The 18,877-nt window shown below is 40.4% G+C and overlaps 1 protein-coding gene across 11 annotated transcripts in view; it reads left to right on the top strand.

Moving 5' to 3' along the window:
• The first annotated feature begins 12,189 nt into the window (after positions 1–12,189).
• Positions 12,190–18,877, top strand: part of SENP5 (SUMO specific peptidase 5) — a 40,042-nt gene continuing 33,354 nt past the window's right edge. For 4 of the 11 annotated variants that reach the window (XR_007477569.1, XR_007477570.1, XM_049710268.1 and 1 more), the window contains exon 1: positions 12,201–12,400. The gene's annotated coding sequence lies outside the window, so the exon portion shown is untranslated. Of the gene's footprint in view, positions 12,401–18,877 lie in introns of all 11 variants that reach the window. The other 7 variants (XM_049710265.1, XM_049710270.1, XM_049710266.1 and 4 more) reach the window with 4 other exon arrangements.

Below are 18,877 nucleotides of genomic sequence, written 5' to 3'. Positions count from 1 at the left end.
ATAGATAGCTGATTTTGAAGGAATGTAATTGTTTACATAGCTTATGAAAACATAAATGCAATTTCAATATTGTTGCAGTGTTACACATTTAGTAATCCATCAGTGGGAAGAGACTACAAGTAGCTGCTATGAATTCTTGATGGAGTGATTGATTTAGCTTAGCTGAGGTAAGGCAGCTACCCAGGGCAGGAGCAGAGATGACCCACTTGCCCAGTGCAAATGGTCTTTCATGGCTTTGCCTTGCCTCTAGAGGGCGTTGCTGCCACTGACAGTCTGAAAGATCGATCCTGCGGAACACGAAAAAAACATGATTCTTGCCACTGCGGTGTGATACTCAGGTTTACAACACTACTCTGGAAGAATTTAGATGTAACAATCTGACTGTTTAGAAGCACAGACTCTCTTGGTTCTTTAGTCAAACTCAGTATCAGCAAAGCCACGTTCTTGTGGGGAGAAAACTAGGCGAGGCATCTCCCCCAACTTTCCGGTGCTCCAGAAAGCCCAACTCCTGTAATCATTTTTATTCTTTAAAAAATGTTTAACTACATAAGTAAAACAGGAATACATTCTCATTTCGTAACAGCAATTCAGGTTTACTCAACTCCACTCCAAGTCCCTTTCCTGAAGGAAATCTTACCCATTTCTGTCTTTTCAGACTTTTCTCTATGTATTACATCTAGACAGTGACAGTAATGTAGACCAGGCAGTTCCTGAAGTGTGCAAAGAACATTTATTTTTGTTTCCCTCTCTTCTAGTCCATTTTATTAGCCTAGTTATTACCTGTTCCCTGGATGAAATTTAGAGCAAAGACTCAGGCAGTTTTACCAGCAAGTTCTATAAATATTCAAGGAAAAATAATTCCAATCCTGCACAAACTATTCCAGTATGTAGAAAACACTCCCCAAATCCTGTTATGAGGATAGCATAAAGTGTGATACCAAAACAACATGTGAAAGGGAAAATTACAGGGCAGGCTTATTAATGAAAAAACAAATATGGCAATGTATAAAAAAGGTAGTACATCGTAGAGTTATGCACAGTTAGTAAAATTTTAAATCAATTTAATTTACCATATTAGTATATTAAATGAGCATCTCAAAAGGTGAAAAAGAATTTAGTAAAATTCAATATCAACTCAATTTTTAAAACAATATATTTTAGCAAAGTAGGACTGTACTTCTTTAACCTGATGAAGTGTATGTACAAAAAACCTGCAGCAAGAAATCATAGGGACTTCCCTGGTGGTCCAGTGATAAAGACCCCACACTTCAACATTCAAAGAAAAATACACAAGATGAAAAGGCAGAGGGCTATGAACCAGATGAAGGAACAAGATAAAATCCCAGAAAACAACTAAATGAAGTGGACACAGGCAACCTTCCAGAAAAAGAATTCAGAATAATGATAGTGAAGATGGTCCAGGACCTCAGAAAAAGAATGGAGGCAAAGATCGAGAAGATGCAAGAAACGTTTAACAAAGATCTAGAAGAATTAAAGAACAAACAGAGATGAACAATACAATAAGTGAAATGAAAAATACACTAGAAGGAATCAATAGCAGAATAACTGAGGCAGAAGAATGGATAAGTGACCTGGAAGACAGAATGGTGGAATTCACTGTTGTGGAACAGAATAAAGAACAAAGAATGAAAAGAAATGAAGACAGCCTAAGAGACCTCTGGGACAACATTAAATGCAACAACATTCACATTATATAGGGGTCCCAGAAGGAGAAGAGAGAGAGAAAGGATCAGAGAAAATATTTGAAGAGATTATAGTTGAAAACTTCCCTAACATGGGAAAGGAAATAGCCACCCAAGTCCAGGAGGCACAGAGAGTCCCATACAGGATAAACCCAAGGAGAAACACGACGAGACACATAGTAATCAAATTGACAAAAATTAAAGACAAAAATTATTGAAAGCAGCAAGGGAAAAACGACAAATAACATACAAGGGAACTCCCATAAGGTTAACAGCTGATTTCTCAGCAGAAACTCTACAAGCCAGAAGGGAGTGGCATGATAAAGTGATGAAAGGGAAGAACCTACAACCAAGATTACTCTACCTGGAAAGGATCTCCTTCAGATTCGAAGAAGAAATCAAAAGCTCTACAGACAAGCAAAAGCTAAGAGAATTCAGCACCACCAAACCACCTCTACAACAAATGCTAAAGAAACTTCTCTAAGTGGGAAACACAAGAGAAGAAAAGGACCTACAAAAACAAACCCAAAACAATTAAGAAAATGGTCATAGGAACATACATATTGATAATTACCTTAAACGTGAATGGATTAAATGCTCCAACCAAAAGACACAGGCTTGCTGAATGGATACAAAAACCAGACCCATATATATGCTGTCTACAAGAGACCCACTTCAGACCTAGGAACATATACAGACTGAAAGTGACGGCATGGAAAAAGATATTCCATGCAAATGGAAATCAAAAGAAAGCTGAAGTAGCAATACTCATATCAGATAAAATAGACTTTAAAGAATGTTACAAGAGACAAGGAAGGACACTACATAATGATCAAGGGATCAATTCAAGAAGAAGATATAACAATTATATATGCACCCAACATAGGAGCACCTTAATATGTAAGGCAGCTGCTAACAGCTATAAAAGAGGAAACTGACAGTGACACAATCATAGTGGGGGACTTTTAACACCTCACACCAATGGACACATCATCCAGACAGAAAATTAATAAGGAAACACAAGCTTTAAATGATACAATAGACCAGATAGATTTAATTGATATTTATAGGACATTCCAACCAAAAACAGCAGATTACACTTTCTTCTCAAGTGCACATGGAACATTCTCCAGGATAGATCACATCGTGAGTCACATATCAAGCTCAGTAAATTTAAGAAAATTGAAATCATATCAAGCATCTTTTCTGACCACATGCTGTGAGATTAGAAATCAATTACAGGGAAAAAAACATGAAAACACCAACACATGGAGGCTAAACAATACGTTACTAAATAACCAAGATATCACTGAAGAAATCAAAGAGGAAATCAGAAAATACCTAGAGACAAATGACAATGAAAACACGATGATCCAAAACCTATGGGATGCAGCAAAAGCAGTTCTAAGAGGGAAGTTTATAGCAATACAGTCCTACCTTAGGAAACAACAAACATCCCAAATAAACAATCTAATCTAACCTTACACCTAAAGGAACTAGAGAAAGAAGAACAAACAAAACCCAAATTTAGCAGAAGGAAAGAAATCATAAAGTCCAGAGCAGAAATAAATGAAATAGAAACAAAGAAAACAATAGCGTAGATCAATGAAACTAAAAGCTGGTTCTTTGAGAAGATAAACAAAATTGATAAGCCATTAGCCAGACTCATCAAGAAAAAGAGGGAGAGGACTCAATAAAATTAGAAATGAAAAAGGAGAACTTACAACAGACACTGCAGAAATACAAAGCATCCTAAGAGACTACTACAAGCAATCCTATGCCAATAAAGTGGACAACCTGGAAGAAATGGACAAATTCTTAGAAAGGTGTAACCTTCCAAGACTCAACCAGGAAGAAATAGAAAATATGAACAGACCAATCACAAGTAATGAAATTGAAACTGTGACTAAAACTCTTCCAACAAACAAAAGTCCAGGACCAGATGGCTTCACAGGTGAATTCTGCCAAACATTTAGAGAAGAGGTAACACCCATCCTTCTCAAACTCTTCCAAAAAATTGCAGAGGAAGGAACACTCCCAAACTCATTCTATGAGGCCGCCATCACCCTGATACCAAAACCAGACAAAGATACTACGAAAAAAGAAATTTACAGACCAATATCACTGATGAATATAGGTGCAAAAATTCTCAACAAAATACTAGCAAACAGAATCCAACAGCACATTAAAAGGATCACACACCATGATCAAGTGGGATTTATCCCAGGGATGCAAGGATTCTTCAGTATATGCAAATCAATCCATGTGATACACCATATTAACAAATTGAAGAATAAAAATTATATGATCATCTCAATAGATGCAGAAAAAGCTTTTCACAAAATTCAACACCGATTTATGATAAAACTCTCCAGAAATTGGGCTTAGAGGGAACCTACTTCAACATAATAAAGGCCATATACGACAAACCCACAGCAAACATCATTCTCGGTGAAAAACTGAAAGCGTTTCCTCTAAGATCAGGAACAAGACAAGGATGTCCACTCTCACCACTATTATTCAGCATAGTTTTGGAAGTCCTAGCTACAGCAGTCAGAGAAGAAAAAGAAATAAAAGGTATCCAGACTGGAAAACAAGAAGTTAAACTGTCACTGTTTGCAGATGACATGATAGTATGCATAGTAGATCCTAAAGATGCTACCAGAAAACTACTAGAGCTAATCAATGAATGTGGTAAAGTTGCAGGATACAAAATTAATGCACAGAAATCTCTTGCATTCCTATACACTAATGATGAAAAATCTGAAAGGGAAATTAAGGAAACACTGCCATTTACCATTGCAACAAAAAGAATAAAATACCTAGGAATAAACCTACCTAGGGAGACAAAAGATCTGTATGCAGAAAACTATAAGACACTGATGAAAGAAATTAAAGATGATAGCAACAGATGGAGAGATATACCATGTTCTTGGATTGGAAGAATCAATATTGTGAAAATGACTATACTACCCAAAGCAATCTACAGATTCAATGCAATCCCTATCAAATTACCAATGGCATTTTTTACGGAACTAGTACAAAATATTTTTTAATTTGTATGGAGACACAAAAGACGCTGAATAGCCAAAGCAGTCTTGAGGGAAAAAAACAGAGCTGGAGGAATCAGACTCCCTGACTTCAGACTATACTACAAAGCTACAGTAATCAAGACAATATGGCACTGGCACAAAAACAGAAATACAGATCAATGGAACAAGATAGAAAGCCCAGAGATAAACCCACGCACCTATAGTCAACTAATCTATGACAAAGGAGGCAAGGATATAAATGGAGAAAAGACAGTCTCTTCAATAAGTGGTGCTGGGAGAACTGGACAGCTACATGTAAAAGAATGAAATTAGAACACTCCCTAACACCATACACAAAAATAAACTCAAAATGGACTAGAGACCTAAATGTAAGACTGGACACTATAAAACTCTGAGAGGAAAACATAGGAAGAACACTCTTTGATATAAATCACAGCAAGATCTTTTTTGATCCACCTCCTAGAGTAATGGAAATAAAAATAAACAAATGAGACCTAATGAAACTTAAAATCTTTTGCACAGTAAAGGAAACCACAAACGACGAAAAGACAACCCTCAGAATGGGAGAAAATATTTGCAAACGAATCAACGGACAAAGGATAAATCTCCAAAATATATAAACAGCTCATGCATCTCAATATTAAAAAAACAAACAACGCAGTCCAAAAATGGGCAGAAGACCTAAATAGACCTTTCTCCAAAGAAGACATACAGAAGGCCAAGAAGCACATGAAAAGATGCTCAATGTCACTAATTATTAGAGGAATGCAAATCAAAACTACAATGAGGTATCACCTCACACCAGTTAGAATGGGCATCATCAGAAAATCTACAGACAACAAATGCTGGAGAGGGTGTGGAGAAAAGGGAACCCTCTTGCACTCTTGGTGGGAATGTAAACTGATACAGCCACTATGGAGAACAGTATGGAGGTTCCTTAAAAAACTAAAAATAGAATTACCATATGACCCAGCAATCCCACTATTGGGCATATACCCAGAGAAAACCATAAGTCAAAAAGACACATGCACCCCAATGTTCATTGCAGCAGTATTCACAATAGCCAGGTCATGGAAGCAACCTAAATGCCCATTCACAGATGAATGGATAAAGATGTGGTACATATATACAATGGAATATTACTCAGCCATAAAAAGGAATGAAATTGGGTCATTTGTTGAGACGTGGATGGATCTAGAGACTGTCATACAGAGTGAAGTAAGTCAGAAAGAGAAAAACAAATATCGTATACTAACGCATATATGTGGAACCTAGAAAAATGGTACAGATGAACCAGTTTTCAGGGCAGAATTTGAGACACAGATGTAGAGAACAAACGTATGGACACCAAGGGGGGAAAGCTCGGGGGTGTGGGGGTGGGGGGGTGAATTGGGAGATTGGGATTGACATGTATACACTGATGTGTATAAAATGGATGACTAATAAGAACCTGCTGTATAAAAAATTTTTTAAATTAAGAAAAAGAAAAAAAAGACCCCACACTTCCACTGAAGGGGGGCCAGGTTCGATCCCTGGTCAGGGAATTAAGATCCCACATGCTGTGTGACGTGGCCAAAAAAAAAAAAAAGATATCAACTCAGTGGTGAAGCACTGAAAGCATTCTTTTGAGGATCAGAATAAGGGAAGGATACCCATATTCACCACTTCAATTTAAATTTGAAGTTGAAGACCCTAGTTAGTGTACTAAGATAAAGAAAATATGTAAGAACTGGAAAGTAAGATTAAAAACAACCCTGTCATTGGCAGATAAGGTTGAGAATGCTGGAAACCCAAAAGAATACATGATGAATTATTAGAATTAATAAGAAATTTAGCAAGTTTGCTGGATACAAAACCAATGTGCAGAAGTCAGTTCTATTGCTAAACACTAGCAACAACTAGAAAATATAATCTTAAAAGTCTACCATTTATAAGAGATAAAAAATATAGAGTACCTAGTACTAATACCAAAAAAGCATATGAAGTTTATAAAGAAAATGTGAAGAATTTTAAAAATTTTATTGAAGTAAAGTGGATTTACAATGTGTTAATTTCTGCTGTACAGCAAACCGATTCAGTTATACATATATACTTTTTCATATTCTTTTCCGTTATGGTTTATCACAGGATATTGAATATAGTTCCCTGTTTTATACAATAGGACCTTGTTGTTTATCCATCCTATATATAGTAGTTTGCATTTGCTAATACCAAGTTCCAAATCCTTTACTCCTCCACCCACCCCCTTGGCAACCATAAGTCTGTTCTCTGTGAGTCTGTTTCTGTTTTGTAGATATGTTCATTTCTATTTTAGATTCCACACATAAGTAATATCATACGATATTTGTCTTTTTCTTTCTGACTTACTTCACTTAGTATGATAATCTCTAGGTCCATCCATGTTGCTGCAAATAGCATTATTTCATTCTTATTTATGGCTGAGTAGTGTTCCATTGTATATATATATCACATCTTCTTTATCCATTCATCTGTTGTTGGACATTTAGTTTGTTTCCATGTCTTGGCTATTGTGAATAGTGCTGCTATGAACATTGGGGTGCATGTATCTTTTCGAATTATAGTTTTGTCTGGATATATGCCCAGGAGTGGGATTGCTGGATCATATGGTAACTCTGTTTTTAGCTTTTTGAGGGACCTCCATACTGTTCTCCACAGTGGCTGCACCAACTTATATTTCCAGCAACAGCATAGAAGGGTTCTCTTTTCTCCACAGCTTCTCCAACATTTATTATTTGTAGACTTTTTAATGATGGCCATTCTGCCTGATGTGAGGTGATACCTCATTGTAGTTTTGATTTGCATTTCCCTAATAATTAGCGATGATGACCATCTTTTCATGTGCCTGTTGGCCATCTGTATGTCTTCTTTGGAGAAATGTCTAGAAAATGTAAAGATTTTATTGAAAGATTTAAATTTTTGGATTGGAAATTTCTTTATGGATAGTTTCAATTGTGCATGTTTAAAGAAAATTAAAATTATGAAACAATTCCATTTAACCCAGAGAAACATTGGTTCAAAATCTGAAATATATAGTCCCCTGAATTTTGGTATAACGAGGCACTTCCTAGGAGCCATGAAGTGGCTTGTGTACTAATCTAGCACCTTTGGATAGTTTTTGTTTGTATGAGCCATGCAGCCAATACCCATCCATTTGCTATTCCCAGTTCTTTGGGGGAACTGGTCCCTAGAGAGCCACATCTCCTTATTGGCTGCTAACCATTCTGCCAGTCAAGAAACTTCATCAAATTCTAGAAGCCTCTTCTCACTTGGAGTTTTGTTGTGAAAGTTAAATTTTGTGATGCCCATAAAATGTTTAGTGCATGGTAAGAGCTCAATTAATAGCTATTTACGTCTTTAAAAATATTCTAGAGGAACTTCCCTGGTGGTCCAGTGGGTAAGACTCCATGCTCCCAATGCAGGGGGTCTGGGGTTGAATCCTGGTCAGGGAACTAGATCCCACATGCATGCCACAACTAAGAGTATGCATGCTGCAATGAAGATCCCATGTGCTGCAACGAAGATCCCACATGCTGCAACAAAGACCCGGTGCAGCCAAAATAAATAAATTAAAAAAAAATACCTTCTAGGGACTTCCCTGGTGGTCCAGTGGTAAAGAATCCACCTTCCAATGCAGGGGACGCGGATTAAATCCCTGGTCAGGGAACTAAGATCCCACATGCCACGGTGCAACTAAGCCTGTGTGCCACAACTACTGAGCTCATGCGCCTCAACTAGAGCCCACTTGCCACAAACTACATAGCCCATGCGCTCTGGAGCCTGTGCACCACAACTAGAGAAGAGAAAACCCGCAGGCCACAACTAGAAAGAAGCCCACACACTACAACGGAGAGCCTGCACGCTGCAACGAAAGATCCCACATGCCTCAATGAAGATCCTGTGTGCCACAACGAAGACACAACACAGCCAAAAATAAATAATAAATAAATCTTAAAAAAAATCTTCTAGAGGACAAACTTAGGGCAACCAAATGATAACCGAATAAAGTATGGAAAAAAGGTTCTTCACTGAGCAATGGATCTATATAAATATCTAAGTCTAAAGAAATGTCAGAATTATAGTTATAAACAGGAGGTATCATTTATACAGTTGGGCATTGTGGACATGATAGAACTGAGTTTTACAAGTCACTTTTGCTTCCAAATAGGATGTAGTAGGTTGCAGCAGGACAATGTGCCTGCTACAACAACCTTAAAAAATGCAGAATAAGTTAAAAACATCATATTTTAAAATATATTAGAGGACTGTGAAATGACTAAGACTTTTTACCTTATTTTATGTAAACTAAAATTCCAGAGAGGGGAGGGCCCTTCTGAGGTGAATTGATAATCAGTGGCTGTTTTCTTTTGTGGAAACATTTGCTGGTTCTAGTTACAGGCTGAGGATCAGTCTTAACCTAGGCAGAGGTTGTCTACTGGGGCAAAGAAAACCCAGAGGAACTTTTGGTGGTCATGTGGGACTCTTGGGGAAGTTTGAAAACCGGAAGAGCCTCAGTGCATGGCTGATTTTCTGCGTGGGGCATTTGCTGTGTTCGAGACCTCCTTGGGAGGCTGCGGACCTGGGCCAAAACTTTTTAAAACTCATGGTGTTTAGGAAACCATGCCCCATTAGAGGGACATGGCCTCCTCAAACACATGGCTACTCTCTCCCTCGAAACATTTCTCATATTTTGAAGCTGAATAGCTGGAGGTGAAAAAGCTAAGCTCAATGTCTCTAAAGAACTGAACTGAATAGTACTGTAGTATTTTAGGTCTGAGGAGATATACCCCGGAGGAACATGGATGAACCAGAAGTGGAATGAGTCTAAGTAAGAAGGAAACCTTGCCAAGACCCAGCTTGATCCCTAATTAGATTGTGATTATCAGACCCTCACTCTATCAACCTAATGGAGGGAAGGGGGAACTCTCACTGGGAGATGATATCATGTGGTGGCTCACTCTACAGTTCTTTTATACACACTGTCTGGCACAGAAGAAAACATTACCAAGTCTGTGAAGAGGCAGGAAAACATAATAATCAAAAGAGAAAAATGAACCATTGAACTGGACCAACAGATGATTAAAATGTTGAAGTTAGCAGACAAAGAATGAAAAACAAAAACAAAAAACTGATGAATAAGATAAAACAGAGGAAAAGATGAACAAAATGGATGAAAAGATGGAGACTTTAAATGGATAACGAATCTATTTTAAAAATTATAAAAACAAATCAAATTCTAAAATTGAAAATACAATATTAAAAATTAAGTACACTGTGCAGATTTGATAACAGACTGGAGATTATAGAAGAGAGAATTAGTAAACTCAAAAACAGGTCAATAGAAAACATTCAAACTGAAATGTCAAGAGACAAAAAAAAGATGATACAAAGTATAAAACATATGGTGAACAAGGTCAAATAATCTTACATATGTAATTGGACTCCCAGAGGAACAGAGATAAGAGAATGGAGCAAAAACAATAGTCGAAGAGACAATGGCTGAGAATTTCCCCAAACTGATGAAAGATGTCAACCCACAAATTAGAGAAGCTCAGGGAAACCCAGGCCAGATAAATAAAAGGAAAACCACAGTAGGGAACAAAATAGTCAAATGGCTGAAAATCAACAACAAAGAGAAAATATTAAAAAGCAGCTAGAACTTTCTCTTTGTGCAGCTGTCTCTACACTGGGGACTCTTTCCTCTGAACTCTAGCTGCTTTGGCGTCTTCCCCTCAACACAAGGAGACCACCAGGCTCCTCTTGGTTTCCCCTACCTGTGACTGTCCTGGAGACTTTTGCCAGGCAGTAAACTGGTGCATTTGGGGGGGCTCACCCCATTTATTGTCCATCTCTCAGGGATCACCATTCTTTTTTGCCTTATGTCAAATGTTTTTTAAATGTTGTTTCAGGGACTTCCCTAGTGGTCCAGTGGCTAAGACTCCACCCTCCCAATACAGGGGGCCCGGGTTTGATCTCTGGTCAGGGAACTAGATCCCACATGCCACAACTAAGAGTTCACATGCCGCAACTAAAGATCCCGCATACTACAACTAAGATTCTGCATGCTCCAACTAAAAGATGCTACATGCTGCCAATGAAGATCTTGCGTGCCACAACTAAGACCCAGTGCATCCAAATAAATAAATAAACAGCTATTAAAAAATAAATAAATGTTTCATATTTCTTGTCTGGTTTTTTAGTTGTTACAGTTGGAAGGGTAAAATCTGATTTCTTATTCCATCTTGGCTGGAAGTGGAAATCTCAAAAAGATTTACTTTTAAACTGAGGAAATGTGCCAAGCTGAGCTTACATATATACTATTAAAACTCAATAACTACAGAAATTGTTTATAAGGAAGACCAAGAAAAGCTTTTGTTTGTAAAGGACTACTTTATCACTGGCATTGGTTAGAATTTGCTGACACGTGTGATGATTAAAAGCAAACCACACTGTAGTCGCTTTTATTATTTTTTTAACCTTCTTTACAGTCAATGCACACCCTTATTGCTTGTGCCTGGGGCACAAGGCTCCCACCACCCCACCCTTGGTATTCCATAGTATACATCTCCACTCTATTCCAAAAATCGAATACGGCCAAAATTGAATTCATCTTCCACAATAAATCTGGTATTATTATATTTTCCACCTATCAGGATATCGTATTAAAATTATGTATGTCTCCCCACAATTAGACTGAGGGCTTGCAAGAGAAACATTACTTCATGTTCACATTAAAAAAAAAATGCTTGTTGAAAGAATCGTGCTTTAATATAACAGACTGAAGTCACTTTCCTCTTTGTTCAGAAAAAGAATAATAGATTTATTGCACAGACTTACTAAGCACTTGTAGTCCAGTCACTATTTGGTGCTGGCTGGGGCTACAATGGTGAATAAGACCAGGTTCTTGCTCTCCTGGGGAAGTGTTCTCAGTTGAGGAGAGGCGGGTCAGAGATATAGAGGCACATCGCAATGCCAAGGGGAAAGATCACCATGGAAAAACCAGAGAAGAAAAGCTTGGGCCAGGCCTCAAAGTGCAGCCAGAGCAGGAATGTGGTCCTTCGCTTTTGACCAAAGGGAAAAAGGATTAGTGGAGGGAGACGCCGTATAGTAGCTACGGTTTGCCTTAGCCCTATGGGGGTTAAAAACTTGAGAGCAGGCTGTAAAGAAGTCTCAAACCCGTTCTGCAATGTTCAGATCGCAGTTTCTACAATCCTCACGCGCCACGAGGAAAGAGCCGAGTCCGCGACCAAAAGCGGAGTCCTGACGCCAGGGGCGCGGATCGTCAGGAAGACGTCCCGGGCGGGCGGGGGAGCGTTCGCCGCCGGAAGTGGAGGGAAGGCGGGGCCACGCCCCCAGCGCCGAGCCCTTGCTTCCCTCCCCCGTCCCCTGCACGCGGCGCGGGCGGGGCTGAGGCGGAAGGGCACCGAAGAAGGTGACGTTGTAAGTGAGCGACGGCTTCTCGGCAGTGGCTCCAGAGGAAGCTCGGCGGCTGTGGCCGTTGTAAGCAGGCCGGACGTCTGCTGGCTGACGGGCTTTCCCCTAAAGCTGGCGAAGGCGGGGCCGCAGTCCGAACTGCCGCAGTATCTGGACCCACGGCGGGGCAGGTGCCGGCAGCGAGGGACGTAGGTAAGCGGGAGCCCGGGTGTCAAATACGGCGAATGACTGACGGAGCAGGCTGGCTGGCCGTTCTCGCGCCAGTGCGCGCCAGCTCAGCACCCTGGCCTGGAGGCCTCGAGCGCTGCTCTTCCCCCGCCGCCGAACCAGAGGCAGCGGATTTCTCCCCGGGCGCTGTTGTGCCTTTCTGGGGGCGGGGAAGGAGCTCGTCCCGAGGGACCAGTGTCCCCTTTTTCTCGCCAGTCCGAGCTGTACGACGCAGAAGCGGAGAGGGCTAGCGCCCCCGGCCGCTCTTCCTGAAGCCGGGGGAATCTTTGAGCGGAAGAGCTGCTGGTAGAGGTCCTCCAGCTCCTGCCGTCTTGGGTTTTATTTGTTCGGACAATTCTGCTTCCTTCCTGCCTTTGGTTCCATCCTCACACTCCTGGGACCCTGTTCTAGTGAACGGGTATGGCACAATTGAACATTTGGGCGGTGGGAAGCCTGTTTTTCCCTTCTGTTTATGCTAGGCAGTATCAACCCCCGTTACAGTGTATGACCACTCTTTTGGGGGAGGAGGGGTGCGGAGAGGATGTCGGAGATAAGGGTTTTGGACTTGGAGTTCGAAAAGCTGGAGTTCGAAAAGCAGAATTGAAATCCTGGCCTGCCACTTGCTGGTGGCTTTAATCTTGTGTAGACATTTTTAACCCATATAAAGTGGAACTTTTTTATACCTATATAAATTAGTTGGGAGAATTAAATGAAATGAAGAAAGCAGAACGTTAATCATGAAATATTTTGGGAATCAGGTTAAAGTCGGTTTAAGAATACCCAGGACGCTTAATGGTAGGTTCTTAATTATGTCTTTTACCCAGAATAACTACGCTTGGTATGGAGAAGGGTGCCAGAAGAGATACTAGGATCTTGTGGTTAAAAGCTAACTGCAGTCTCTGCTTTGGGTCGGGCAGCATTAGAAAGAAATCAGTTGCTCCTAGTCACCCAGAGGTCTCATGCTTATTGATTACACATTATTGGTGTATGAGGGATGACCTAAATCAGTTTTGCTTCTTGCTCAGTATGTCTAGTGGGCCCTTTCAGGGAGAAAAGCTGGGAGGGGCTTCATTCACACCTTGGCCCTCTTTAGAAGGAATTCTTTGCATGTTTCTGAGGACTCCTCCCTCTGCTTCTAAAGCATTTCATGTTAATTGAAAATGTTCAGAGAATAAACATAAGGACTTGAATCCTTTGAGTGGCTGAACATTACAGTTCTAAGTTAATATGAGGAGATACCTTTCTCTATATTGGTGAGAGAAGACCATTCCCTGCTCTGAAGTTTAAGTAGACCCTAAGAGAAGTGTTTGGGGAGGGGAGAAGGGAGATGCAATCAGTGACTTGAGTGAGTAGCACCTGTTCTTACAGTTGCTTGGTCAGACAAATTAAGGATACTTGCCTTCCCTCATTGGAGTGTGATGATGCTCAGTGAAGCATGATGAAGTGCAATCTTCAGTTCCTTTGACTCAGAATTGTCAATTTGGAATTTTAAGTCATGGATACGGAAGGGACCTTGAGGGTCATCTAATCCAGTGGTTCCAAAACCTGCAGGGACATCAGAATCAGTTGGGGAATTAAAACAAAACCCCAGATGCCCAGACACTACCTTAATAGATCTGAAATGGGACCTGGGTATTTGCGATTTTTAAAAAGCTTTTCAGGTGATATTCACCATTTGAAAACGCAGATTTTAGTTTATAAACAGGCTCAGAGAGGTGAAGTGTCAATTAGTTTGTTGCCTATGTTTTTTTTTTTTTTTAATTTATTTATTGTATTTAATTTTTTGACTGCGTTGCATCTTCGTTGCTGTGCGCGGGCTTTAGTTGCAGCGAGTGGGTCTTCGTTGCGGTGCGTGGGCTTCTTATTGTGGTGGCTTCTCTTGTTGCGGAGCATGGGCTTTAGGCACGTGGGCTTCAGTAGTTGTGGTGCCTGGGCTCAGTAGTTGTGGCTTGCGGGCTCTAGAGCACAGGCTCAGTAGTTGTGGCACACGGGCTTAGTTGCTCCATGGCATGTGGGATCTTCCCGGACCAGGGCTTGAACCCATGTTCCCTGCATTGGCAGGCGGATTCTTAACCACTGAGCCACAGGGAAGCCCTGTTGCCTATGCTTTTTAAATTTCTTTCTCTTTTTCTTCCTTTCCTTAACAAATAACCTTACTTGAATCAATAGTACTATTTCAGGTTTTGTATCTCTGAGAGCACAGAAGGGGAAAAAAGTCATTTGTCAGTAGCTCTATGTAATTCTGTTTTCATCGTTCCCTATGCAATTAGACTCCTTAATGCTCTTTAATGAAAGTATTAGATTTTACAGTAAAATTTTTTACTAAATGTTGCTTAGGTTTTTTTGTTGTTGGTAGAATTATATAAAGACCATATCATTTTATAAATCAGTTTCTTAGTAGACTTTTATGCCAAGCCTTCATAAACCATGGAAGAATTCCAGTTAAAGAATATTTTCACTTTTGTTCTGGCTTGTCATAAACTCACTGTACTGTCCACAGGTTTCTCTCCACCACCATCCCCCACAATGCTGGTATGCATGACCTCTTATTTTGTGTCACTAGCCAGCTTCCAATGGAACTCAATTTGAGAACTGTTAGAGAAGCCCTATAACTTCTCTAATTGCCTTATAAACACCTGATTTAACCAGAGGCTCTTGGTATTGCCTTAAGCTTGTCCTTGAATTTTTAGTCCCGTTTTCTTTTTTGGTTAATTGTACCGTGCCACTGATTTAAAGAATTTGATAGATATCTAGAAAGGATGAACTGATAAGGAAGTAACAGTGCCTCATATGTATTTTTCTTGCCCATTACAGTGAAAATGTCGTGATTTTTTTAGGGGGGTGGTTAATATTTTCAGCGTTCTTAAGGTAATAGATCAGGCAGAGTTGAACATTCTCTTTTGGGGAGATACATTCATTAGCAAATTATTCTTTGAATAAGAATCACTGAAACGATGAAAAGGCTGTGTCAGTAGAGCCAGAAATGGACCGTACATCACAAATCCTCTAAAGGAAGATGCTGAATTATTTTCTTTTTAAAAATGACCCTGTTTATAGCATGTTAACTTCCTACAACCAGATGACACAAGGGCATTCTGAATTCACTGATTAACAAAGCCATGTTAACAGAGAGGTAATCTATAAATTCAGAATCTAGAGAGACATATGGTATGTGTTTAAGATGAAAAACCAAGTCACTGAGTCTCTAATTTTTTTTTTTTTTTCCTTTGGCCAAGCCGTGTGGCATGTGGGATCATAGTTCCCTGACCAGGGATTGAACCTGAGCCCCCTGCATTGGAAGCGTGGAGTCTTAACCACTGGACCACCAGAGAAGTCCCTCTAAATTTTTTAATTTTGTGTCTGAAATACCTTAATTCTGAAGCCTAAAAATTGGTGAATTTCAGATTCTGACAGAATACACTTTTCAAGTAGAGGTATTGAGAAAGGATAAATGGGAACCCAGGGTTCACAATTTTAATGTAAACTGATATTATGGATTTAACAGAAATAAAGGCGGGGGGGGTAGTGACAACTTGAAGACCCCGTGAGAAGTGGAGTTTAGAAGTCACTTGCTGGTCCTTGAGGCAGTCTTCTCTGTCTGTAAGGACTTGAGACCAAAATTGGATATTTAACTTAATCTGCTTTATGTGTGGTAGCTGAATGTACCTATCACCAGTAGGTACCATAAATGTACAAGTCTCCAGTTCTCAATCTGGACCTTTTTATGGTTCATTCATGTCCTCTGATGCCAATGGGCAATACGTTTTAGTTTTGTTTTGTTTTGTTTTGTTTTGTTTTGCGGTACGCGGGCCTCTCACTGTTGTGGCCTCTCCCGTTGTGGAGCACAGGCACCGGACGCGCAGGCTCAGTGGCCACGGCTCACGGGCCCAGCCGCTCCACGGCATGTGGGATCCTCCCGGACCAGGGCACGAACCCGTGTCCCCTGCATCGCAGGCGGACTCTCAACCACTGCACCACCAGGGAAGCCCTTTGTTTTGTTTTTAATCTTGTTTCCTACTACAAACCATTCATTCTGTCTCATTTTTTGGGGGGGGGGGCGGATAACCTCTCCCCTGTTTATTCACTACACAGCAGCTATTCTCATTACTTCTTATTACCTACAGGAGAAAGAACTTTTTCATAGTGATGCTTCAGTTAATCTGTACAGTGGTTGCACTGCATAATTTTACTCAAATAAATATTGAACCCCTCAAGGATTGTTCAGACTTCAGGCTGTCCTAGGGTCAGTGAGTATCTAATAAGAGTTGAAAGCTCACTTCTGTTTCCCTTGTGTGTGTGTTTTATCTTTTTTCTTAAAAACCATATTTGCTTTGCTCTTTATTTTATTATTATTATGAGTTGACCACACCCCATGGCTTATGGGATCTTAGTTCCCCGACCAGGGATTGAACCTTGGTCCTCAGCAGTGAAAGCGTGGAGTCCCAACCACTGGACCACCAAGGAATTCCCTATTTTATCTTTGAAGGAATGTTGGTATTTGGTGAACACATAACAGTATGGCCGAGAATACAGGAGCAGAAATGTTAAGGGACCCCATGTGGAGGTTGCTTTTAATTTTAATTACATGTACTCTGAGTTCATGCTTGGGATATGCTGATTTTAGGGTACTCTGGCTGGACTCTTATTGGAGAACCTTCAACAGTATTATCTTTGTCTTTTTTCTTTGGCTAGGTAGATTTCCCAAAGAAGAATCTTCAGATCCCCTGCTTGGAGCTTATAAGCTGGGTTGTCAACAGTCTTGTAGCTAAACTGGGGGAAATGGTAGAGGTCTTAGCATTCAGTATGCAAACACTCATGTTCATTTAACTCAACTATTTTCAGTATGGTACCCTCATTCTCAACTGGACCAGATGTTTTCCAGTCCAGGAATCCTTTGTTTTTCCTTTAGAGCTGCGTTATCCAATGTGGTAGCCACTAGCCAAATGTAGCAACTTAAATTTAAATGATTAAAATTAAATAAAATTAAATATTTCGTTCCTCAGTTGCACTACACACATTTCCAGTGGTCAGTAACCACATGTTTCCAGAGACTATCATATGGGGCAGGGCAGATACAGAATATTTCTATCATTGCAGAACTCCTGTTGGTCAGTGCTGTTTTAGTCTAGAAAGTAACACTCCAGGCTTCTGCAAGGATCAGGGAGGGGCAGTTGGCTGGTTTTTGTGGCGAGTAGAAGGGTATCTAAATGATTTGATTTATCCTCTTGTTTTTAGCGCCATGTTCACACGCCACTTACAGAACTTCCTGCTGCCAATTCCTGACCTGTTTTGAGGCACTGTTGTATAAATTGGATTGCTTTCCTTCTTGCAAGCTTGACATTTAACTTTCTTTTTTTTTAAATTAATTAATTTATTTTTGGCTGCATTGGGTCTTTGTTGCTGCATGCGGGCTTTTTCTAGTTGCAGCGAGCAGGGGCTACTCTTTGTTGCGGTGCGCGGGCTTCTTATTGCAGTGGCTTCTCTTGTTGCAGAGCCCGGGCTCTAGGCGTGTGGGCTTCAGTAGTTGTGGCACGCGGGCTCAGTAGTTGTGGCTCGCGGGCTTAGTTGCTCCGCGGCATGTGGGATCTTCCCAGACCAGGGCTTGAACCCGTGTCCCCTGCGTTGGCAGGTGGATTCTTAACCACTGTGCCACCAGGGAAGCCCTGATTTTTATATTATTAATTAATTTATTTGGGAGGCACAAAAGGGCAGATACATGTATATTTTCTTATTTTTTCTTTTATGAAAGGTGGCTATATATAATATAGAAAAGAATTAACCTTGCACAAAAAGAAAGCCTTTATCCTTGGCTTTAAGGAGGTAATCTCTAAACCCTTGGAATGTTATGTCTGATTGGAGTGTCTTTATTTGCCTGTGGGCCTTGGGTCACTGATAATCTAACAATATGATATAGGATGGGGATTGGCCATGCCAGAAAAACCAACAGTGTGATTTAGGGTAATGACTTTGATATCAGTCGATCTCCAGAGGGGTTGAAGACTGAGCTCAGTCGTGTGGGCAATCAGTTATGCCTATGAACCCCCATAAAAACTCTGGACATCAAGGCTTAGGTGAGCTTCACTGGCTGGCAGTTCTTGTCACACTTTGTCACACATTGGTGCTGGGAAGGTAATGCTGTCTCTACTCCATGGGGAGAGGACAAATGGAAGCGCCTCATTTGTTACTTCCCCTGGACTCTGCACTATGTAGTTCTTCACTTGGATGATTTTAATCCACATTCTTCAGCTGTAATAAGCCATAACTATTAACAGTTTTTAGTGAGTTCTGTGCGTCCTTCTGACAAAGTATCAGACCTGAGGGTGGTTTTGGAAACTCCCTGAACTTTCAGTTGTTGTCAGAAGTGAGGGTGATCTTGTGTGGACTGTTCTCCCTAACTGTACATTGGCTAAACTATTGCAGTGGTTTACCATTGATACTCATTTGAACTCTGCTTTTTTCATT

Source organism: Orcinus orca, chromosome 5 (genome assembly GCF_937001465.1).
Source record: "Orcinus orca chromosome 5, mOrcOrc1.1, whole genome shotgun sequence".
Taxonomy (NCBI): Eukaryota; Metazoa; Chordata; class Mammalia; order Artiodactyla; family Delphinidae; genus Orcinus; species Orcinus orca.
The sequence above is the reverse complement of the archived record's forward strand: the minus strand, read 5'-3'. Positions and strand labels throughout refer to the sequence as shown.